At 47.6% G+C, this 24,946-nt stretch overlaps 1 long non-coding RNA gene across 1 annotated transcript; it reads right to left on the reverse strand.

Moving 5' to 3' along the window:
* Positions 1-1,821: 1,821 nt before the first annotated feature.
* On the reverse strand, positions 1,822-24,946 carry LOC119966447. The gene is made up of 3 exons (XR_005460771.1): positions 24,805-24,946; positions 3,986-4,072; positions 1,822-2,841 (listed from the first exon to the last, which is right to left on the reverse strand). It is a non-coding gene; the product is annotated as an uncharacterized LOC119966447 (long non-coding RNA).

The following is a 24,946-nucleotide window of genomic DNA, read 5'->3' on the forward strand; positions in this document are numbered from 1 at the left end:
CTGCTAACTTGGAAAATCCCTGTACAAAGTGTTAAGATCCCGGACCAGACCCCAATGTTTGTTAGGCTACCGGACAAGAACCCCAAACACTTCATTAAATTTGTAAAAGTATGAGGAAAAGATACTTCGTCCAGATTGATTCCACTGACAAAAAGGGATATGGTATATTAAAACAAACTTTATTATTATCACAGGATTCAACTACATTAACAGAACAGAAATTAACAGTTGAGACAATCCTGAACAATAAAGAGGAATAACCTTAAATTCTAATTGATACCTTCTCTATTTCCATTAAGGTAAAACCTAACACAGGTAAAAAGCTACTTATGAATAAAGTTAGCAAACACAGGGATATTTGATGTACACTTGAATAGACATTTCTTGGAAAGACTGCTTGAAGATAGAGAGATCCTGTCAGGAAACAGCCGGGGGTAGTATTATCCATCCCGCTGCACCAGTTTCCTGGTGCGGCACTCCCCCGCTGGCAGTGAGTTTCTCCAGCCGGCCAATGGGGTTTCCCATTGTGGGCAGCCCCACGCCATTGGAAAATCCCCGGACGTGGGTGCGCTGCTGACGTAATGCAGAATTCAAACCCTGGTCTATGTCAGAAGACTGCTTAACCTGACATACAGCCTTTGACAAAAGCAGCTGCTCGACTCAAAGGTCCCAGCAAAACTAAAAACTGCTACAGACTTGGATCCTCCCATTAATTACATTGGGTGCAATTCTCCCAAACGAATTCTACGTTCATTTGTGGCGGGTTTTTCAGGGAGTTTTCCGCCAGCACTTAGTTACTTTTTTGGGCCCTGGGGAGTTTCTCACCGGTTTAGCCCATACTTAGAATTATTTTTCGCACTGGGGAGTTAAACTCATAGATTGGGCCACCATTTTGAAAGGGTGCTCCGATCTTTAAGTGAGCTTGTGGGTTCCTCACATTCCCCACCCATGGGCAATGTCACCCCCCATACACGCGGGCATTACCCCAAGTCAAGACACCACATTATGGGGTCCCCTTCAGGCCCCCCCAGGCCCACTTACAAGCCCCTCCCCTTCCAGGACCCCCACCCGTCACCCAAACCTCCCAGAGGCCCCTACTTACCCTGCACTCCTTCATCCTTCAACCTCTTTTCATGTGCATGACACCCCTCGGGTCCTGACCCTTGGCAGTTTCATCCTAGCACCCGGGTAGTGCTTCTGCCAGCTTGCCAGTGCCACCCAGGCACTTTGGCAATTCCAGGGTGGCGGTGATAAGGTGCCAGCTGGGCAGTACCAATGTGCTCAGGTTCTAAGGGGAAGGCCAGGAAGCTACCATGCACTGACACATCACCCAGAGATTTCCAATGGCTTGGCAGACCCCCTGGGTGCCATTCTGCCTGGTCCACGTTTGTCTCAAATTATCTACTCCCAGGGAATCTCTAGCAATCATAACAAAATTCTATCAAGCCTATTTTGCAAACATATTCATGGTTTGAAATGAATGATGATCTCACCTTTTAATTATACCTTCTGCAGCTAGTGTCTGGAAACCTTAACCTAGTTTATTTAATAATAACACTGCACCGGATATCTATACCTGAACTCAGGCATTAAACACATTGCTGTAGCAGATATCAAATACAAATATACATAGCAATTTATTTTATTCATCACAGAAGTTACATTTCTTCTAAGAAAATATCCAGATTTTTTTTTAAATCGAAGGGGTGTGTTCCACCTGAACCCTCTTAGACCCTTCCATTGTAGGCTTTTCAGATCTGTTTCACCCACAAAATATTAGTTAGAAGTGGAGCAATGCCAGTGCTGTCCAGAAGAAATTCTGGAGAAGAAATTCTGTTCCTGCCAATCAGAACACACACAGCCCTTACGGAAAATGAACACCAGTTGTATTTATGAGTCAACTTCATTGAACTATGTGAGGTCAGATCACCAGGCTGGTTGCCGAACGTTATCTGGGAAAACTGTGATCCAGCATTGCAGCTAGGATTGCTGAATTAACTTCCACATCCTCACTTTAAATTCCACAAAGGCTCTCTGATCTCCCACTGTAACTTCAGCAGGAACTCTAACAAAATGGCACAATCAGTCATTTTCAGCCATTTCACTGAGGATTCTGCCAATCTCTGTCTGCTAATATTGTGATTGAATAAAAGGAAATCCCTTGGATATTCATGGGCCATGTTATAGTGAAGTTTCTAAAAGCATATTCACTCCTACTACGACTAATACACCAATCATATTGTCAGTAATGTTTTCTGATCAGGTAAGGGGGGGTCAAATGTTCTCCCCTTTTCCCACTCCTCGTTTGTCCACAGCAGTTGAAAAAGACATACGTGTCAATTTACTGAGTCCTTAACCATTTACGCTGTGACCATAAAAGAACCAATCGGACAGGTTTTCTTTAGTTTAACAAAGAAATAGTTTAACAACGTAATGAATCTAAGGAAATTAACAAAATATGCTATGACCTTTGCAGACACACACTCAAAATTTACATTCCCAGACATGCACACACTCAGATATAAATTACAGAGTGAGCAACATTAGGTTGGCCAAATCACAGTGCATAGAATGTAAAAGGAATATACAGTCTGGAGTTTGGTGACTTGGCTGGCTTCAGGTCGCAATGCTTCCGGTCGAAGCAGCTGATTTGGTTGTTCTTGTAAAGACGGTCGTGCTGTGTTGAATTCCTTAAAGAAGTCTCTGTTTGGAGTATGGGTGTCGCTGGATGGCCATGCTCAGCAAACAGGGTTTGAAGCTTGCAAGTTGGGCTGGAGAGGGAGGCAGGCAGGACTGCACTCGGATCTTTTCACTCAGCATCTCAGCTCCTTGGCTTCAGTTCTGTAGCAGTTCTGTAGAGAAAACAACCGCTTAAATGTACAAAGGATTGGCTTGTCACATGATGTCTTAAGGGCATTGTCAGCGTATTCAAAAGGTAACTTAATTAGATCATGTCTGGAAGATTCTCGCTTTATCGCAGGTACTAGCTTTTACTGATATATGTTTTAGATCAGGGGTGGGCAAACTTTTCCGTGCAAGGGCCGCATTCAGAAATTCACAATTCACAAAGGGCCGCATAGTATATTAAGTAAAATAATTACTTCACCCGGTTATGATTCTGGGCGCCTCATATAGAACATAGAACAGTACAGCACAGAACAGGCCCTTTGGCCCTCGACGTTGTGCCAAGCAATGATCACCCTACTCAAGTCAATGTATCCACCCTATGCCAGTAAGTAATCCAACAGCCCCCCCACCCATTAACCTTTAAAAAAAAAATTTTAAAAAAAAAAAAATTTTTTTTTTTAGAAAAATTTTTTTTTTTTTTTTTTTTTAATGACTTGGTGGGCCGCAGAAATACCTTTGGCGGGCCGCATGCGGCCCGCGGGCCGTAGTTTGCCCACCCCTGTTTTAGATGATATGGAGCTGGCTGTGCTGAGTAATTCTGTGAATTCCACAGTATTCTTTGGTCAGGCAAGTGAAGATTTGTCCCTGCTTGAGCTCATCCAAGTGCTAGTTATATTTTAGATCTCAGCTAAACTCTAAGTAGATAATTAATTCTTCACTGATGTTAAAAGGTTGAAAAAAGCAGAACACCAACACACTGCACCTTTGCGCCAGACAGTAAATGGGTCATTAAGTCAAATAGCTGATCATCTATTGAGTGAGCAGTACAATTCTGCGCTGTTTAAATATTATGTGAATTGAAATCTTGGTACCAAACATGTTCTTGAAATGATTATAAGACGCCCAGTGATGGCATTGAACTTAATGATCACCAACACAAAGATAATGCTGTGGAACTATTTTGACTCCTGATCTGTGTTGTGTCTGTTATGTTCCCTTTTGCTCGATAACTACTCAGATCGAGCTTTAAAAGTCTGTTGGGTTATTTAGTAAGATTTTTAAAATTGCTATATTGTTCTGGTTAAAGGAACACACAAGTTTTGTTTGTGGTAGGGGTCCTGTATAATAACATCATTACCTTGTTTTTTAATCAACAGTCCGTTCCTCATTCTGTAGCAGTTAGTTTGCTCTTGTTCCTCCATGGCTCCATCAGATTTCATTAAATCTGTATTGGTTCATCCGCACAGCCACCAAAGTAAACAAAAACAAAAGACAAATAAAAATAGTAACACATGGAGTAATAGTGGTTTTGTTTTGTATCCCGTAACCAAGCGACTTGACAATTACAGTTAACTCCTGATAAGTCGATGTTGCGTACAACATCAAAAAAATTAAAAAGGTCCAATAATGTGAATAATGTGGCAAAGTTGGGATAGAGCAATTCCATTCCTGTGTAAGACTGGCTATTCAAAAGCAGGATTTTGTATTGGTGCCCTTTTTGCACCAGTCCCAAAGTTTCTTCTTGGACTGCAGTGAGGCAGAAGAAGTTTAAACTACTTTGTGGCGCATGTCACAATTTAGATGCCTCAGGGATTCTTTATTCTTTCACAGGGTTTGGGTGTATCTGGCGAGGCCAACGTTTATTGCCTGTCTCTAATTTCCCATGAGAAGGTGGTGGTGAGCTGCCTTTTTAAACCACTGCAAGATCGATCTTGAACCACTTGTTGCTTGTTATGCTCTCCTTAATTTGCTGTTTTAATTACGTTTGCTCAAGAGTCGCCAGGTATCTCTTTGATACCGCCACAAGGTTCAAAACCGAATACTGATCAAAGACTCGATACACCAGTTAGTAAGTTTGAAATCAATGCACATTTATTTACACACACAGTCAATTATACTCATGCACAAACTCTACTCACTAAACTACAACTACGACTAAAAGCTGATACGTAGCTTCGGGTGCCCACTCAGTCAGAGGAACAATGGCCGTTGTCCGGTTCTGATACTGCTGGCATCAAACTGGTATATAATAGTAGCGAGGAGCGCCTATCTCGTAGTCTGCGTTGACCTTAGACTTACTTGTCTGGTGCTGGGCGGGTCTCTCGTCGCTGAGAGCCAAGGCCAAGATGAAGGAGAAGAAGAAGAAGAAGAAGAGAGCGATCTGTCTTGGGGGCTCCTCTTTATACCCCAAAGGGGCTTCGCGCCCTTTTGGGCGGGCCTTGAACGTGGCCCCAATTAATTGGACCATGTCCTAATTGTTTGTATTGGTTTTCTCCAATAAAGGGGTCATTGCTTGATCACTGGGCGGGTCCTAGGTGACCGTTGGCCTGCCTTTGTTTTAGTTTCCACTGGCGCCGGGGAGTCTGCACTGGTACCGATTGCTTAAATGTTTCTCTTTTGTCCCCGGAGATAGCTCATTACTATGCTAATGGCTTATAGTATCGGTTTTGTCCGGGAGCTGCGAACTCCAATCCACAGGCAAACCTTGTACCTGCTTGTTTTCTTAGCATTGTCCAATTTTCCCTTTACTCTTTGCAAGTGTCCATTTTGAAATCGGGACGTGGCCACCCCAGGTGGCTACACACTAGAAAGCAGATATACCCAGAGTGCTGCTAGGGAGGGAGTTCCAGGAGTTTGACCCTTTTGGCGGCATGGTTGCACAGTGGCTAGCACTGTTGATTCACAGGTCCAGGGTCCCAGGTTTGATTTCCGGCTTGGGTCACTGCCTGTGCGGAGTCTGCACGTTCCCCCTGTCTTGTGTTTTTCCGAGTGCTCCGTTTTCCTCTCACAGTCCAAAGATGTGCAGGGTAGGTGCATTGGCCATGCTAAATTGCCCTTAGTATCCAAAAAGATTTGGCTACTGGGTTACGGGGATAGAGTAGAGGTGCACTCTTTCCAGAGGCCGGTGCAGACTTGATGGGCCGAATGGCCTTCTGCACTGTAAATTCTATTAAAAAAAAAGTGAAAGAACGACAATATAATTCAAAATAAGGATGGCATGTGGCTTGGAAGGGAACTTGCAATTGGCAGCGTTCCATGCTGCCCTTGTCTTTCTCGGGGGCTTTAGAAGCTGCTGCTGAAGGATCTTGGGCGAGTTTCTGCAGAGCATCTGTACATACTGCTGCTACTGTGCATTGCTGGTGGAGGAAGTGAATGTTTGAGGTGGTGGATGGGGTGTCAAGCAAGTGGGCTGCTTTGTGCTGGATGGTGTTGAGTTTCTTGAGTGTCATTGGAGGTTTACTCATCCAGGCAAGTGGAGAGTATTTCCTCACATAGACTTGCGCCTTGCAAGTGGGGATCGGCTTTTGGGAGTTAGGGGGTGCGTTACTCTCCACGGAATTCCCAGCTTCGGATCTTCTCTTGTATTCATATGATTTATTTGGCTAGTTCAGTTCATGAAGGTCAGTGGTAATCTCCATGATGTTGATAGTGGAGCATTCTGCGATGGTAATAGCATTGAATGTCAAGGAGTGATGGTTTGATTCCCTCTTATTCGAAATGGTCATTGCCTGCACTTGTATGTCACAAAGGCTAATTTCCACTTATCAGCCCGAGTCTGAATATCGTCCAGGCGTTGCTGCATTTGCTCCAGTATCTGAGCAGTCATGCTGAACATGTTTGCAGATCCCTACTTCAGACCTTATGATGGAAGGGAGGTCATTGATGAAGCAGCTGAAAATTGTTCTTGTCGAGGGATTGAGGTGATTAACCTTCAAGAACAATTATCACCTGTGCTAGGTTTGACTTCAGCCAGCGTTTCACCAGATTTTCATCGACTTCAGTTCTACTCAGGCTCCGTGATGCCACATTCATCAGGTGCTGCCTTGATGTCAAAGACAGTCACTCTCACCTAACCTGCTGAGTTCAGCTCTGGTTCAAGGTTCAAGGAATGAGATCAGTAGCTGAGTGGCCCTGGCGACACCCAAACTGAGCGCAGTAAGCAGGTTGCTTTTATATTCGTTAATGGGATGTGCGTATCGCAGGCTATACCAGCATTTATTTCCAATCCGTAATACTCTTGAGGTGGGAGTTAAGAATCAAACATATTCCTGTGGGTCTGGAGTCACATGTAGACCAGACCAGGTAAGGATGGCAGATTTCCTTCCCTAAAGGACATTAGCGATCCAGATGGGTTTTTACTACAATCGACAATGAGTTCATGGTCATCATTAGATTTTAATTCCAGATTATTATTGAATTCAAATGTCACCATCTGCATTGGTGGGATTTGAACCTGGACCTCTCAGAGCATTACTCCGGGTCTGTGGGTCTTTGGTTTATTAGTCCAGCGACCCACACTATTCCACCGCCTCCCCCTATATTGTTGCTGAATGCCACTTTTAGAAAATAGTTTATCAAAGCATTTAAAATTTTAACATTTTAAACAAAGAGATCCAACAAACGCAAAAACCCCACAATAACATAACCATCTCCCCCCAAGCATAAACCCTGACGATCATGGTCCATGTAACTACCCCATCTCACGGTTCTCTCTTCATTAGTTCCCTACCTTTATTCGTCACTTCCATGCCTACTCCCCGCTGACGGTCAATTTTCCATGAAGAAGTCAATGAACAGCTGCCACCTCCGAGCGAACCCCTGTAATAATGAATCCCTTAAGGCAAACTTGATTTTCTCCAACCTGGGAAACCCTGCCATGTCGCTGACCCAAACCCCGACTTTGGAGGCTCCGAGACCCTCCAACCCAAGCTGGTGGATGGGGTGCCAATCGAGTGGGCCACTTTGTCCTGGATGGTGTCATGCTCCTCGAGTGTTATTGGAGCTACAGTCATCCAGGCACACTACTGACTTGTGTCTTGTAGATGGTGGACAGGCTTTGGGGAGTCAGGAGTTGAGTGACTCTCTGCAGAATTCCTGGTCTCTGACAGCTCTTGTAGCCACAGTATTTAGCTAGTTAGTTCAGTTCAGTTTCTGGTCAATGATAACCCCCAGGATATTGACAGTGGAGGATTCAGTAATGGCAATGCCATTGAATGTCAAGGGGATATAGCTGGATTAGAAATGGTAATTGCATGCTACTTGTGTGGCATAAATGTTATTTGCCATTTGTCATCGCAAGTCCGAATGTTGTCCAGGTCTTGCTGCATTTTGACGTGGACTGCTTCAGTGTCTGAGGAGGTACAAATGATGTTGAATGTAGTGCAATCATCAGTGAACATCCTCACCTTTGCCCTTACGATGAAGGGAAGGTCATTGATGAAGCAGCTGAAGGTGGTAGGACCTCGGACACTACCCGGAGGTACACCTGCAGTGACTGAGATAATTGACCTCCAACAACATCAACCATCTTTCTTTGTGCCAGGCATGACTTCAACCTGTAGATCTCGGATAAAAAAATTACTGTGGATGCTGGAATCTGAAACAAAAACTGATAATATTGGACAATCTCAGCAGGTCTGACAGCATCTGTGGAGAAAGAAGAGAGTTAATGTTTCGAGTCGGGATGATTCTTTGTCACAGCTGGAGAGAATTGGAAGTGGGGTCAGATTTATACTGCAGAGGCGGGGTTAGGAGCGGTGGGGCTGGATAGGAGGCCAGCGATAGGTGGAGATTGACAAAGATCTCGAGACCTGGGATTCTCACTGACTTCAGTATTGCTAGTCCTCCTTGGTGCCGTATTAAGTCAAATGCTACCTTGATGTCAATGGCAGTCGCTCTCATCTCACCTTTTGAGTTCAGCTCTTTTGTCCATGTTTGGACCAAGACTGTCTTGATATCAGGAGCTTTGTGGCCCTGATGGAACCCAAACACAGCACCAGTAAACAGATTACTGCTGGAAAAGTGCTATTTGATAACACTGTTGATGACCCTTTCCATCACTTTGCTGATGATTGATAATAGGCTAATGGGGCAGCAATTGGCTGGGTTTGATTTGTCCTACTTCTTGTGTGCAGTATGTACCCTGGCAATTTTCCACATTGCCAGGTAGATGCCAGTGTTGTAGCTGCACTGGAACAGCTTGGCGAGGGGAGCGGCAAGTTCTAAATCACAAGTCTTCAGTACTATTGCTGGAATATTTCCATGTCCATAGCCTTTGCAGTATCCAATGCCGCCAGCCATTTCTTGACATCAGATGGAGTGAATTAAATTGGCTATAGACTGGCATCGTGATTCTCTTGGTCACAAACTTAAATTTACAGCTTCTAGTTATTATTCACTCACCATCAAAAATAGTTTGGTTTTATTCGCCTCATCAAAATTCCTCATACGTTGAAATATCTCTAACATTTCCTCTTAATCATCCTTGTTCTTAAAAATTGGCCCAGTTCCACTAATCTCTCCTCATAACAAAAGCATCTTATTCCTGACATTTGAGTGAATATCTTCTGCACCCACTCCATATCCATGAATTTTTTCAAAAAGTTGAACACATCAATCAGGACACAAACTGTGGCCAAACCAAGGACTTCAATAGGATTAGAATTCCTTCAATTCATCTAATGATGTTTTTATCATCATGAAAGCATGGAGCAAATATTCCACGGATCCCTATGCTTTTGCTGCTACTTAGATGTATGCGGTGGAACCTGATCATATTTATATAGCCATGTTGTGGAGATACCGGTGTTGGACTGAGGTGGGCACAGTAAGAAGTCTTACAACACCAGGTTAAAGTTCAACAGGTTTGTTTGGAATCACTAGTTTTCGGAGCGCAGCTCCTTCATCTCACCTGATGAAGGAGCTGCGCTCCGAAAGCTAATGATTCCAAACAAACCTGTTGGACTTTAACCTGGTGTTGTAAGATCCTTACTATATTTATCTGGTAAAGAAGTGAGGTTTGGGGGGAATTAGAGTTCTAGAGTCTGGTTGGATTATTTTGAGGAGGTGACTGGAAGCAGGAAAGAGCTTGCCAAAGGGCACGACCCCTTGCAAGTTCTGATGTAGGCAACTGGGATAAGGACTTCACAGACTCAGCCATGGTAATAAAGCTGCTGATCCCACACAAGTAGTTGTTTGAGCTGTTATAAGATGCATCAGGGAGTTTCAGTACTATGGCTGAGAATGTGGAAAAGCCTGCTTCCAGTGTGTACAGCATCATCCTTCATGGCATCATCAATCTGCAATAACTGGGTAGGTTAGCTCAGTTGGCTGGAAGGCTGGATCAAGATGAGGAGTAACACCAATAATGTGAGTTCAATCCCTGCACCAGCTGAGGTTATTCATGAAGGTCCCGTCTTCTCAACCTCGCCCCTCACCTGAGGTGTGGTGACCCTCATGCTAAGTCAGCACCAATCAGCCCTCAAAGGAGAGTGCAGCCTCTGAGACTGTGGCAACATTTCTATTCACTCTGCAATATACTCTAGAGAGTGCAGCCATCTCCAGGTATGCTGCAACCAGACCCATACAAAGGGAATCATGTCATCAACCATTGCAGCAGCTGGCACAGCGGGCTAATTTAGGGGGGATGCCATTTAAGGTAGCAAGGGATAGGTTTAGGTACTTGGGGATTCAGGTAGCGAGGGAATGGACGGGGCTCCACAAGTGGAACTTAACAAAGCTGGTGGAGGAGGCCAGAGAGGATCTTAAGAGGTGGGATACACTGCACTTAATGTTGACAGGGAAGGTCCAAGTGGTGAAAATGAATATTCTGCCGAGTTTCTTGTTTATCTTTCAAGCTCTCCCGATCTTTATACGAAGGGCCTTTTAACGGAAAGTGGACACAATCATTTCTGACTTTGTATGGGCGGGGAAGGTGCCGAGGGTGGGGAGGATCCTGCTACAGAGGCAGAGGCAGCAGGGGTTTTGGCGTTGCCGAACTTGCTTCATTATTATTGGGTGGCGAATGTGGACAAGGTGCGGCAGTGGTGGGAAGGAGAAGGGGCAGAGTGGGTTAGGATGGAGGAGGAATCTTGTAAGGGGTCTAGTTTGAGGGTTATGGTGACGACAGTGTTGCCAATGGCTCCGGATAGGTATTCAAGGAGCCTGGTGGTGCAGTCCACAGTGAAGATATGGAATCAGCTGTGGAGGCAGTTTATGGTGGAAGGGATGTCGGTGCTAACGCCGCTGTGCAAGAATCATGGATTTGAGCCGGGGCGGATGGATAGTGCACACAGGAGGTGGAGGGAAGTGGGGCTTGTCAAGGTGAGGGATTTGTATTTGGAGGATGGTTTCGCCAGTCTGGAGGAGCTAAGGGAGAAGGTAGAGCTGCTGAGGGGGAGTGAATTCAGGAATTGGCGTGAAAGGTCTGGAGGGGTTCCCTAGGTTGCCGGGATGCACCCTGCTGGGGCAAGTGTTGCTTCTGGATATGGAAGGGGAGGGAAGAATTGGGGATATATACAAGTGGCTGGGGGTGCAGGAAGGCGAGCGGGTGGTGAAGATCAAGAAGGAATGGGAAGGGGAGTTGGGAGGAGAGATCAATTGGTGAGTATGGAGTGAGGCACTGCATAGGGTAAACGGAACCTCCTGTTGTGCAAGGGTGAGCCTGGTACAGTTTAAAGTGGTGCACAGGGTGCATATGACCCGGGCGAGAATGTGTGGGTTCTTTCAGGGAGCAGCAGATGAGCGTGAGAGGTGTGGGCGGGGGCCAGCGAATCATGTGCACATGGTTTGGGGTTGGGAAAAATTGGGAAGATTCTGGGCGGGATGTTTGCGGTCTTAGCTAGGGTAGTGGAAGAGGAGGTGGACCTGGAGTCTTTGGTGGCGATATTTGGGGTTTCAGAGAAGCCGGAGCTCATGGAGAGGAGGAAGGCTGATGTCTTGGCCTTCGCCCCTCTGAATGCACGGTGGTGAATTTTGCTGGAGTGGCGATCGGCATCGCCACCGGGGGTAGTGGTTTGGTTGGGTGACCAGTATGACTTCCTGCGATTAGAGAAGATAAAGTATGAGTTAAGGGGCTCTTCAGGGGGGTTTGAGGAAAGGTGGGGACTGTTTGTGACCGTGTTTGAGGGGCTGTTCGTCGCGGGGGACAGGGTGAAAAAGGGGGAAAAATCTGTGCAGACTGTATAGTCGATTGGCGGTGTGGTGAATCACAGTAGCGTAATTCACACTGCATTACTATGTCTCTGTAAGCTCGGCACACGAGCAGTTGCACTGCTCTGCCACTAGGGGGAGATGCACTGGGAGTGTACGGGAGTTTGTACTGGGCTCCACCCTTGGCTCCACCCATGGCTCCTCCCCCCTAACCGGATGTATAAAGGTTGATGCTGAGAGCCTGCCTGCAGTTCATCTGTAGTTCGTCGTGTCACAGGCAGGCTCTGTTGTAAGACGATTAAAACCACTGTTCACTTCTAACCACGTGTCGCGTGAATTGAATCTCATCAGTCGGGAAGTATGTTTTCCGGGGTGTTTATTCGTTGCAACCTGTTTTGATACATGTTTGTAATACAATACATTTAAAGAAAAACGATTGCAGCATTTCTAGAAGCTCAAACTGTTGTCATGCACACCACAATGTTGAGATGGTTGAATCAAATTTATAGGTGCTTTGAAGTTGTTATCCATCTTCTGCTGTCTGTTGATGGTGGATCTCACCTCTAAGGGAGAGGGTGAAACACAATGGAAGCAATTATGTCCTCCCTCAGAACGTCAGTACATCTGTTCCTTCACCAGGCCCTTAAACAATACCTACCATAGTGCCAGTGAGCCAGACTACACTGGCAGAGTCGAGTTGCAACAGTCTGTGGTTGGGCTGTCTCAAGTATTCAGAAGTCATTGGTCACAATCTCACATGAGGTAGAGCAGCCTTCTGTTGAGGCCAGGAGGAGAGTACTTTGTAGTGGTAGAAAACATTTTTTTAAAGAAAAGGACAATGTGACTACAGGGATGAGAAATAAATAGAAGGCTGCAATTAAAATCTTCCTTTCCTGCTTAATCTGTTTCTTCCTTGTCTGATGAGAACTGCTGTTGGATATTGTTCTGCCCTCTCCAGGCCACTTTGTTGGTTAAAATTGTGCAATATGCAGCGCACTGTAATGATGTAATCAAAGTGCGACTTTGAGATTGCAATGAGGCCGAGGCAGGTAAAAATTAATCATTTAAAATCGCCAGGAATGTCGTGGGGTGTTCCCAAAAGCCATTTTAACTCCCGCACATCTATTCCCAATGAGTAGGTTGGATTACAATTAGAGCTAATTACTCAACAGACATTCATGGGACGTGCAAGCTTTAGGTTTGATTTATTACCAGGCCATTTGTTTACACCCCAAGCTTTCTTCTGAGATACGTCTGGCTGTCATCTTCCAACCAATGCACAGCTGAGATTGGGTGTTCACTTTATGTGTCTACAGCTGCATCCTGTAACAGTGGAGCATTTGAATCTGCGTTGCAATGAGCAACACTAACCAATTGCTCCAATCTAATTGATTTTTATCATTTAGGCTTTTGTCTGTGCATATCACCTTGATATCTAAATATGCACAGTTGATGACTCCCTGGAGCAGTGGTGGACTAGCCAGAGTTAAGCACCTGCTTATTCTGGCTGGCCTCATCAACTGCAAAGTGCACATGATTCCTGACTCAAACAAGCATGATATTTGTCAACTGTAACATATATCAGGGGGTGGGGCGCGGGGTGGAATCATTCTGGGTAGCGGGATCTATCAGGGAAGGATGGAGCCAATGGGGAAGGGATCTATAAGGAGTGGGGGGATCCATCGAGTAGTAGTTTTATCGGGGCTGGTCTATCGGGGAAAGGTCGGTCAATCAGGAGGGAGGGGCCTATTGGAGGGGTTGGGGGAGCAAGTGGGAAAGTGGAATTGAAGCCCAAGACCAGCTATGATCATATTGAATGGTGGAGCAGGTTCGAGGGGCAGTATGACTTCTCCTGCTCCTATTTTGTATATTCTGACATTGTTCCCTCGTTCTTGGATCCATTCTTGCAACTGTTTTCTGCATCTTCTCTGACATTTTCTCAATATTCCTTAATATGGTGCCCAGAATTGGACACGTTTGAGGCTGGACCTTGAAATACTGAAAATCTGTATTTTCTACAGATTCATCCAAATCCCTTTTGTATTCTATGCCTCTATTCATAAGCACACAATTCCAGATGGCATTTAACTGCTTTTTCAACCTACTTGCTATCTTTAATAAATAAACCCTGGGTCTTTCTATTCCTCCTGTACTCCCTTTAAATTTGTACCCTTCAGATTATATTGCCTTGCCTCATTCTTCCTACCAAAATGTATCACTTTACACTTACCTGAATTAAATTACATATGTCTTATGTCCACCAGCCTGTCCATGTCCTTTTGAAGTTTATCACTGTCCTCCTCACAGTTCATTATACTTCCAAGTTTTGTGCCATCGGAAATATTTGAGATTACCACTTCTACACTCAACCAGTCTAAGTCAAAGCAGTGGTCTATGTCCTCCATTCTGAAAAACAATTGCCTTTTGGAGGTCCATAGACACCATACCAACAGCATTATTCTCATCAACCGTCCCAGTTACGTCACCAGATAACTCGATCAAATTAGTTAAACACTATTTGCCTTAAATAAATCAATGTTGTATGAGGGTGGGTATGGATAGAATGGTCGGAGGGATGTTTTGGGAGGGTGGTTAGCTTGGGTGGGGGTCACTGTGCTAGCAGGTAGCATTGTTAATGGGAGTGAAGTTTGGAGGGGAGATGTTTGGAGAGGAGGGGGGTGGTTGGGTTGAGGTGGTTTCCTTTGTTGGTGGATGGGGGGAGGGATATGGGGAAGGGGAGGAGACATGGGCGCACCTTGGGGAGGGCCTGGAGGTGAGCAAGATATAGGCCTGGAGGAGCCCATTAGAGAGGGGGTATGGCTGATCAGAGAGGGTGGGGAGGGGGTGTTGTGGCTTGAAGACCCCCAACATGGCTAATCTCTTTGGGGATTAAATGGGCCGATTAAGAGGTCACGTGTCTTTGTGCATTTGAGGAGTTTGAAAGCGGATCTTGTGGATTCTACAGGCGACTCATTTGAGGGTAGTGGACCAGATGAGGTTGAGGAAGGGCTGGGACAGGTTTTCTATTCGGGGTTGGACATGAAGACGAGTGGGCGGCAGTGCTGGTGAATAAGAGGATGGTGGGAAATATAGTGACAGACCCAGGGGGCAGGGTTGTGATGGGCAGGAGGTTGGAGGGTGCTCCTTACTGTTGGTGAATATATATGCCCCAAATTGGGATGATGTAGAATTCATGAAGCAGGTTTTGACAGAGGTTCCAGACTTGGACATGCACCAGCTTATTGTGGGGTGGGGAAGTTAATACAGTGTTGGACCCTCGGGTGAAGGAAGATTTTAAGAGGTGGGATGTTCTGCCGTTATTGCTGGCTGTAAGGGTCCAGAGGGTGTTGCCAAAGTTTTTGTTCATCTTCCAGAACCTTCCGATCTTTGTGCCCAAATCCTTTTTGAGGAGGGTCAATAAGATAGATGATCTTGAAGTTCATATGAGCGTGTAAGGTACCCGGACTAGGAAGGTGTTTTTTGAGAGGGCTGGATGGGTGGGGGAGGGTTAGCGTTGCCAAACTTTGCAGAATTATTATTGGGCAGCAAACATTGCAAGGATTAGGAAGTAGGTGGTGGGGGAGAGGTCGATTTAGGGACAGATGGAAGAGGCTCATGCAGGGGCATCAGTTTGAGGGCATCATTGCTTGCAGCTCTTATGTTCTCGCCGCCCAGGTACTCCACGAGCCTTGAGGTGGCGTCAGTGTTGAAGGTGTGGAAGCAGTGTTGGCAACAGTTCAAAATGGGAGGCGTGTCCCTGTGTGCGCTGATTTGCGGCAACCACAAGTTTGTCCCGGCTGGAATAGGAAGGGGATAGAATATTTCACGCACTTGTTTATTGGGGCGGTTTGTGGGGTGAGAGGAGTTGGATGCAATGTACCAGCCACCAAAGAGGAATGGATTCCGATATCTGCAAGTTAGACACTTTATGAGGAAGGAGCTAGCTTTGTTCCCGAAATTTCCACTCCCGACACTACAGGATAAGATTCTGCCTGAGGACGAGATAGGGTAAGGCAGGGTGTCAGCCATATATGGGGAACTGATGGAGAGAGAGAGAGCAAGCTTCGTTGGAGGAGGTAAGACGGAAGTGGGAGGAGGAACTGGGGTATGGAGAGAGGTATTGTGAAAGGTGAACTGATCTTGGTTGTGTGTGAGACTGAGTTTCATTCAGTTTAAGGTGGTGTTTGGGGCACACATAACGGTGTCCAGGATGAGCCGGTTCTTTTCGCAGGTGGAGGATAGGTGTGGGTCATATGCAGGGGGGCCAGTGAACCATGTCCACATGTTCTGGGCATGTCCAAAGCTGGAGGAGTTCTGGGAAACATTTGCAGACACAATTTCAAAGGTTCTGGGGTAAAGATGGCTCTGAACCCATGGGTGGCAATATTTGGAGTGTCGGGGATTGTGGAGAGAGAGGCCGACGTGTGGCCTTTGTCTCCCTGACAGTCTGGAGGCGGATATTGCTTGGGTGGTGGGACTCGGAAGCGCCCAGCATGGGAGCATGGGTGAGCAATTTGGCGGAGTTCCTGCACCTGGAGAAAATGAAGTTTGCTATCGGGGGTCGATTGAGGGGTTCTTCTCGAGGTGGAGGCTGTTTGTTGACTTATTTAATGAGTGGTAAATGCCAGCGGGAGGGTGGGGGGGGGAAATTTTCCTTTTATCGTTTGAGGTTTGCTAATATAGGTGAAAAGGGGGTGGTACGTATTTTTTGCTTGTTGTTTGTTGATGTTGCTGCTGCTTCTCTTTGTTTTGTATATATTTGAAAAAGCCTCCCAATAAAAATATTTAAATAAAAAATAATAGTTCAACACTGGTTCACCTTAATAAATCTGACAATTGTATTCCTCGAAAATCATTTCTAAAAGCTTTCCCATCACTGAGGTAAAACAGCAGGAAGTCCAACACGTTTGTTTGGAATCACTAACTTTCGGAGCGCAGGTTCTTCATCAGGTGAGTGAAGAGGTGGGTTCCATAAACACATATATGGACAAAGTCAATGTTGCAAGGTGATACTTTGAATGAGAGTCTTTGCAGGTAAATAAGTCCTTACAGGTCCATACTGTACGACTGGACCGAGGGATAATCACGGACATGATAATCAAGCCAGGACAGTTGGCTACCAAGGCTACACGGCCCACCCCCCTGTCACCCGCCTCACCCCGGCCCTGGAAGGGTCCTCCACCCCTTCCAGGCCGGCCAGTGTCCAGCCCAGCAGCCCACGGTCATGTATCTCCATGTCCTATCTTGTCTCTCTCTCTCTCCCTCATCATTCTTCATTCACCTCTTCATTCACCTGAGGAAGGAGCAGTGCTCCGAAAGCTAGTGTTTGAAACAAACCTGTTGGACCTTAACCTGGTGTTGTAAGACTTCTTACCGTGCTCTCCCTCATCAGCCAGTTTCACGATTTTGAAAAGCACGTGAATCTCGCTGAATTTGCCCCAGTGGAGGCGGAGAATCGCAGAGACCCCGGAGAATGTCGGGCCAGGCCCGCTAATTATGTGTCAATGGTGTTTACGATATGTTCAAACTGGAATGCATTGATGCCGCTGTCGAGGCAACATAGAATTGCAATTTGGCGTGAAACCAGTGCCTGTCATGATTTTGCCATTGGAACTGATTCTCTACCCAATCGCGTTTACCGATTCCGGCGGTGGCCGACGGAGAATTCCACCCACGATCTTGAAGCCCTCAGGAAGCACTTTGTAAGGTTCTTCATTTGGTGTTGCAAATAAAGCATCAGTACTTCAAAAGATTCCGTTAGAGAGCTGGACTGGAGAGGTGATGGAAACTCATGTGGATTAATCTGCATAAGGAGATTAATCATGAACACAGATGGTACATATATTCATCTTGGCCTGGAATGAGCCAAGATCCTTGACCTGGTTTCAGTGATCACGCCATCAAGCAAGTGTAATTCTGATCTTCCCTTTGTAAGTTTCTTGGACTTTTACTTTTCCAGAAATGAATCTTGGTCCTTGGCTTACAGAAATTGTGAAAAATGTTGAATGCCCATTTGCCTATAAATCCAGAGTTGCAAAATAACAGAAGGGCCTATGTACGTAAATGTAGATAGGACCCAAGGTGTAGCTTTTATAATTGAACAGGATGGTTTGCAATGACAGTTAGCGTGTATTTGCCAAACCTGGTTTAGCAAAGCTGTTATTCGAAATATCTAGGCCTTAGCTTATTGGATCTGTGTTAATTTTCTCAGAATGTACATGGAGCTGAATGTCAGGGATTCATCAAGGGTAGAACTAAGTCTTTGGAAGACCTCGCAGAGTTTCTTTGACGGCTCATTATCTTTATGCCTGATGGCAATATGTCCATTTAGGAGTGTACAACATGTAGCAAATGCTTCCATTAGTATTGCTTGCCGCATCTTTTCTGAGGTCACTCTATGACATAGCATGGGCATGAAGGGCATGAGGGTCAGAAGACTGTAGCAATTGATTCTGGGCGGAATTTTGCAATTTTTTTCTAAGTGTCGGCCTCAGCGGGTAACCGGGGAGAATCACACCAGCGTCATCAGTCGCCGTTTTTTCAGCCTCTTTAAGAATTTTCTTTCATGAATTTCACACCACACCCGTCGCGGCCTGCCTCTGATTCGCTCGCCCTGCTCCAGCTTAACCTTAACAATCAGTGGAGCTCACCATTTAAATGCCTTGCCAACACTTGTTCCAAGTCCAATCAAGGAGATGGCAGAAAGACACCACGCTTCGCGAAGGGAGCCCTCAGCAATCTTCTGGAAGGGGTCCAGCAGAGGCGGGAGACCCTCTACCCTCGATCGAGCAGATGTCCTGCCAGCAAGTTGACCAAACCCACCTGGAAGGCTGTGGTTGTGATAGTGAGCACCAGCTCGTTCCATTAGAGAATGGGGCTGCAGTGCCAGAAGACGACGAATGACCTTCTCTGTGCAATCAGCGTAAGTCTTCTCCTTATGTCTCTCTCAGCACCTGTTAACTCCTCACATCTCGGGGCAGCACGGTGGCCTAGTGGTTAGCACAATCGCCTCACGGCGCTCAGGTCCCAGGTTCGATCCCGGCTCTGGGTCACTGTCCGTGTGGAGTTTGCACATTCTCCCCGTGTCTGCTTGGTTTCGCCCCCACAACCCAAAAATGTGCAGAGTAGGTGGATTGGCCACGCTAAATTGCCCCTTAATTGGAAAAAATAATTGGGTAATCTAAATTTATTAAAAAAAAACTCCTCACATCTCCACAGTGATCTCACTCCCATCCACCTCACGGGTGTCACAGCCCTGGTCATGCTGCCACTCCTCATAATCCCCCGGTATCTCCTCTGCCACTCACATCCCTGTTCCCATTCACCTCCCATATATGACGGTATTCATTGCCATCTGACCTGGCACCAATCCTGTCTACACTCTCCCCATCTGTCTCATTGCAGGACAACCTTGTGCAGAAGCAGCGTGAGTGGCACAGCCAGCTAGAGTGATGCCGGAGCTGAAGACCCTTACCCCTTTGAGGAATGAGCCCCTGAACGTGACAGTGAGGAGCAGGACTGCACCAGTGCAGAGGACCAGCTGGGGGCAACAGACACGGTTGAAAACCCTCAACGCATTTAGCCTCAGGTGAGTTCCTTTTTCCTATCAGTGTTCCCCAGACCTTCACTAATGCCATCTCACTTCCATTACATGTCCATTGACACAGCAGCCAGGACCATTCTTACGACCCTGGACACCACAGACCCGAGCAGCTCCGAGGGAGGCATCTTGGAGACCAGCATTGAAAAGGCATCACACCTGTCACCCTAACTCTCCACCACCACCTCAGTGGAATTCAGTAGTAGGCTGGTGAGCACCTCAACAGTTGAAGATCCACAGCAGGCAGAGGCAGGGACGTCCCAGGAATCCGGAACTTGGAGGGATGCCAGGTGTCCAGGATTCTGCTGAGCTCCGGTCCGATGATGTGCCCCTGGGATCAATTGTCCCAGAGCAGCTGGAGCTACAAAGGCAGAGTTGTGAATATCAGGAGGGAATGACAGCAACCCTCTTTGGACTGCAATGTCAACTCGAGGAGTCCCATCACCTTCGGCCTGAGGAGATGTTGCCGTCAGTACAATGCAGTAAGGCCAATACTGCGAGGGTGGTGTCTGCAGTGGAGACCTTGCTGCAGGACATGCGCTCCATGGTGAGGGATGTCAGATCCATGGTTCAGCTCATGTCCTCCATGGCTGAGGGCTTGAACACCATGGTGTCAGGCTTCAGCTGCATGGTGCAGACACTAATGGGAATCCACGCAAACCAATTCCAGAGGAGAGCGGGGCTTTTGAATCTCAGTCCAGCTGCCCGTCCATCCCATGGAGGAGCCCAGGGCCCCCCGTGTACCCATAGGGAAGAAGGTCAGCAGGTGTGCAGCCTGGGGCCAGGAGACTCGGGGAGGGGGGGGTGTCTGGCCCATCTGAAACCCCCTTACCTGGGAGCGACACACCTCCAGCCCTGCACACCGAGGAAGGCAGCACTGCAGTACCGTGCTCTCACAAGAAATCCTGAGCCTTCAAGGTCCCGACACCCTCAAGTGTACACCAGCCAAGGCCATCTCAGGCAATAGGGCATGGAAGTCTACCTCACCCTCACTGTGGACCCCGGGGATACACCTAGATGCAATGGGAGTGTGAGGAAGGCTGAGAAATATTAGGTACATAGTGGGAACGGGTGAACCTAGGCTCTTGTGGAGATACATCACCAGTGTAATAACACTTTTTTTTAAAATAACTACGTCGATCACCCATTTAGTGCCCCCTGCTCTAATGTACCGCCAACCCCTGCGCAAACGCAGCGCCTCCTCCCTCAACACTGAGAGAATGGTAGCGTCCTCCCTCAGCACTGACAGAATGGTAGCATCCTCTCTCGATACTGAGATAATGGTAGCGTCCTCCCTCAGCACAGAGAGGATGGTAGCATCCTCCCTCAGCACAGAGAGGATGGTAGTGTCCTCCCTCAGCACTGAGAGAATGGTAGCGTCCTCCCGCAGCACGGAGAGAATGGTAGCGTCCTCCCTCAGCACAGAGAGGATGGTAGCATCCTCCCTCAGCACAGAGAGGATGGTAGCGTCCTCCCTCAGCACTGAGAGAATGGTAGCGTCCTCCCTCAGCACAGAGAGGATGGTAGCATCCTCCCTCAGCACAGAGAGGATGGTAGCGTCCTCCCTCAGCACTGAGAGAATGGTAGCGTCCTCCCTCAGCACAGAGAGGATGGTAGCATCCTCCCTCAGCACAGAGAGGATGGTAGCGTCCTCCCTCAGCACTGAGAGAATGGTAGCATCCTCCCTCAGCACTGACAGAATGGTAGCGTTCTCCCTCAGCACTGAGATAATGGTAGCGTCCTCCCTCAGCACTGAGAGAATGGTGGCGTCCTCCCTCAACACTGACAGAATGGTAGCGTCCTCTCTCAACACTGAGAGAATGGTAGCTTCCTCCCTCAGCATTGAGATAATGATAGCGTCCTCCCTCAGTACTGAGAGAATGGTAGCGTCCTCCCTCAGCACTGAGAGAATGGTAGCGTCCTCCCTCAGCACAGAGAGGATGGTAGCGTTCTCCCTCAGCACTGAGATAATGGTAGCGTCCTCCCTCAGCACTGACAGAATGGTAGCGTCCTCTCTCAACACTGACAGAATGGTAGCGTCCTCTCTCAACACTGAGAGAATGGTAGCTTCCTCCCTCAGCATTGAGATAATGGTAGCATCCTCCCTCAGCATTGAGATAATGGTAGAATCCTCCCTCAGCACTGAGAGGATGGTAGCGTCCTCCCTCAGCACTGACAGAATGGTAGTGTCCTCCCTCAGCACAGAGAGGATGGTAGCATCCTCCGTCAGCACTGAGATAATGATAGCGTCCTCCCTCAGTACTGAGAGGCTGGTAGCGTCCTCCCTCAGCACTGAGAGAATGGTGGCGTCCTCCCTCAACACTGAGATAATGATAGCGTCCTCCCTCAGTACTGAGAGGCTGGTAGCGTCCTCCCTCAGCACTGAGATAATGGTAGCGTCCTCCCTCAGAACTGAGAGAATGGTAGCGTCCTCTCTCAACACTGAGAGAATGGTAGCATCCTCCGTCAGCATTGAGATAATGGTAGCATCCTCCCTCAGCACTGAGAGGATGGTAGCATCCTCCCTCAGCACTGACAGAATGGTAGCGTCCTCCCTCAGCACCGAGAGAATGGTAGGGTCCTCCCTCAGCACTGACAGAATGGTAGCGTCCTCCCTTAGCACTGAGATAATGGTAGCATCCTCCGTCAGCACTGAGATAATGGTAGCGTCTGTCATAATATACACCAATATATCATGCTGCAGACGCACACTGATGGACACACACAGGGACCAATCAACATGTACAAACACCGCAGCCAATCACCAGTTAGAATACATACACTATAAAGGCAGAGGGCACCAGGGTTCCCGCTCATTCTGGGTGCTGCCTCTCAGTGTAACAGGAACTCATCCAGCCCAACATAGAATCACAACACGTGCTGAGAGAATCAATTGGTTCGGACAAGGCTTAGGTCTCTAGTTTAAGTTAGCATCATTTAGACCCACAGTCATCGTGTGTTAGTTAGTTAGAACTAGTTAATTAAATGGAGTTGAACCTTCATCAATGTTGGAAGTGTCTGTTCATCTCTCAAGTCAACACTAGCCAACACTTCATGGTACCAGAAGTTGAGGGATGCTCGCAGTTCTGAGACCTACCCTTCAGTGATCTGCCTGCCACCAGTCTTGCGCCATCCTACAGAATGGACTCCGTTCGCCCGCCGCCGCCACTCCGCATTGCAGGGAATCTGGGCTCCAACTGGAAACTTTTCAAACAGCGCTTCCAGCTGTACCTCGAAGCCAGGGACCTGGAAGCTGCCTCGGACGCACGTAAGATTGCTCTCATCCTCTTCACAGCCAGTGACAATGCTCTGCACATTTACAACACACTCACCTTCGATGAGGGGGAGGACAAATCGAAGTTCAAGACCATAATTCTGAAGTTCGACAGCCACTGCGCGGTCAAGGTCAATGAGAGCTTTGAGAGATACATGTTTCAGCAGCGAATTCAGGGTAAGGACGAGCCTTTCCAGTCCTTCATTACCCACCTTCGCAACTACGGGTCCACCTCTGACTCCATGCTCCGTGACCAGATTGTTTTGGGTTTTCCAACTGAGCCCCTGCGCCAGCAGCCACTAAAAGTAAAGCAGCTCACTCTCTCCATGGCCATTGAGATCTGTGTACTTCATGAACATGCCTCCACGCGTTACTCCTACATCCAAGCTGCTGAAACGGCGCGGCAAGCCCCTTACGAGGCAGAACGAGTCCAAATGGTTAAATCTTTTCATGCTCTGGATCTGAACAATGGCGGCCATTGGATCACCCCGCGCATGCGCGGTGGCTAGACGAATGTCCCGACGCTCCGGCGTGCGGCAACTGCGGCTCTGCCCACTTAAAGCAGCAATGCCCCGCGAAGTCCCGACGCTGCCTGCAGTGTGGCAAACGAGGCCACTACGCTACAATGTGCAGATCTTCCATGCCTGCTGTTTTTCGAAGGTCCGCTCAGCCCCACAGAGATGTCAGGGCTATCCAGCCTGCCATCAATGAACCTACTCCAGACCTTGATTCCGACTGTGCCTGCAATGACCCACAGGTCCCGTTCCAAATCGGAGTTGTTACTACTAACAGGATGTCCCCCAAGCGTGGCACTGAACCTGTCCACGTCCACAGCGTCAGCAAGGATGATGAGTGGTGTGCCACCCTTACGGTCAATCGGTCCCTTGTCAGGTTCCGCGTGGAAACTGGCGCTTCTGCCAATCTCATTGCGTTGTCTGATTTTCGCAAGCTCTGCGTACAGCCTGCTGTCCTGCCAACTGCGTGTAAATTGCTGGACTACAATGGCAATGCCATAGTCGCCAGTGGGTCCTGCCGCCTTGACTGTAAGCAGTCACAAGATACAAAAACCATCAGCACACACACACACACACACACACACATACACAACCAGCCCCTGTCCCCAATGGCAGCCCCACATCGACGGAAAGGTGCCCAACGAGCAGCACAGACCATCGGGAAAGGACCGATATAGGGCACAGTGTGCGAGAGAGAGAGAGGGAAAACTCCTCCTCTCCTACAAAGGGGCCACAGTTCATTCCAAACAACAGTTCCTTTAAACAGGCTACAAGCTACTAAACCAGCATACGGCCACTTCTCTCATTCTACCCCTCCCCCCAGTGGTAGTCCCACATCAGTGGAAAGGCTCCCAAATGAGCAGCACAGACCACCGGAAAAGGACAAATTAATGCGCTGCCCTAACGGCAGCCTCACATTGGCAGACAGGCACCCAAACGAGTAACGCAGACCAGCAGGAAAGGACATACCCATATAGGACATGGCAGAAGAGAGAAGGGGACTTTTACCAAGCCGTACAGAGCATATCAAAAGACAAGGAACAATGGCACCAGCTGCCGAGGCAGTGCCTCCCCCCTCCCCCAGCTGCAGAGACCCATATCGGTGGAAGGGCACTCCGAGCAGCCCAACTCACCGGAAAAGGTCTCTCTGACACAGGGTAATGGAAGAAGGAAAGGGAATATCCCCACCCTCACAAGCATCAGCAGCATGCCCCAGAAGCACCCATAAAAAACAGCAGAAACATAGCAAAGACACTAGCCCAGACAGTAGACCAAAAACCCAGCACAAATACACTAACAAGCATACGAGCAAACATTAAACAACAATGTGCAACAGTGCAAAGACACGAGCTATTAATGCAGCCTTTCAACTCGAACTAAAAACAGTCATTATAACACAAAGTGGCCAACAGCCTTCAAGGAAGTGTCATTACGGCCTCCAAGGTGTCCAGTTGAGTTGAGCCACCTCCGACCTCCTCCTGTAGTCCCAATGTCCGGTGACCAGCTCCAGCCAGCCCCCAGTCCAGGCCGCAAAACTAGGAGCGGTAGGAACAACAGATGGCTTCCAAACATAAAAACTGTAAACAGTCAGCAGTCCAAACAAAAGCAACATCAGATGGTAAATCAGTCCTCCAAACCTCCAGCATGTTGCAGTTGATCCAGGCCGCCGCCCTTTCTCACCGGCAGCAGAGCACTTGACTTCCTCCCTCTCCTGCAACAAGGCATTGAGATGAACCAGCCAACACCGTTCTCTCCTCCTTCCTCCAAGAGTCAGCAGCA

Source organism: Scyliorhinus canicula, chromosome 5 (genome assembly GCF_902713615.1).
Source record: "Scyliorhinus canicula chromosome 5, sScyCan1.1, whole genome shotgun sequence".
Lineage (NCBI taxonomy): Eukaryota > Metazoa > Chordata > Chondrichthyes > Carcharhiniformes > Scyliorhinidae > Scyliorhinus > Scyliorhinus canicula.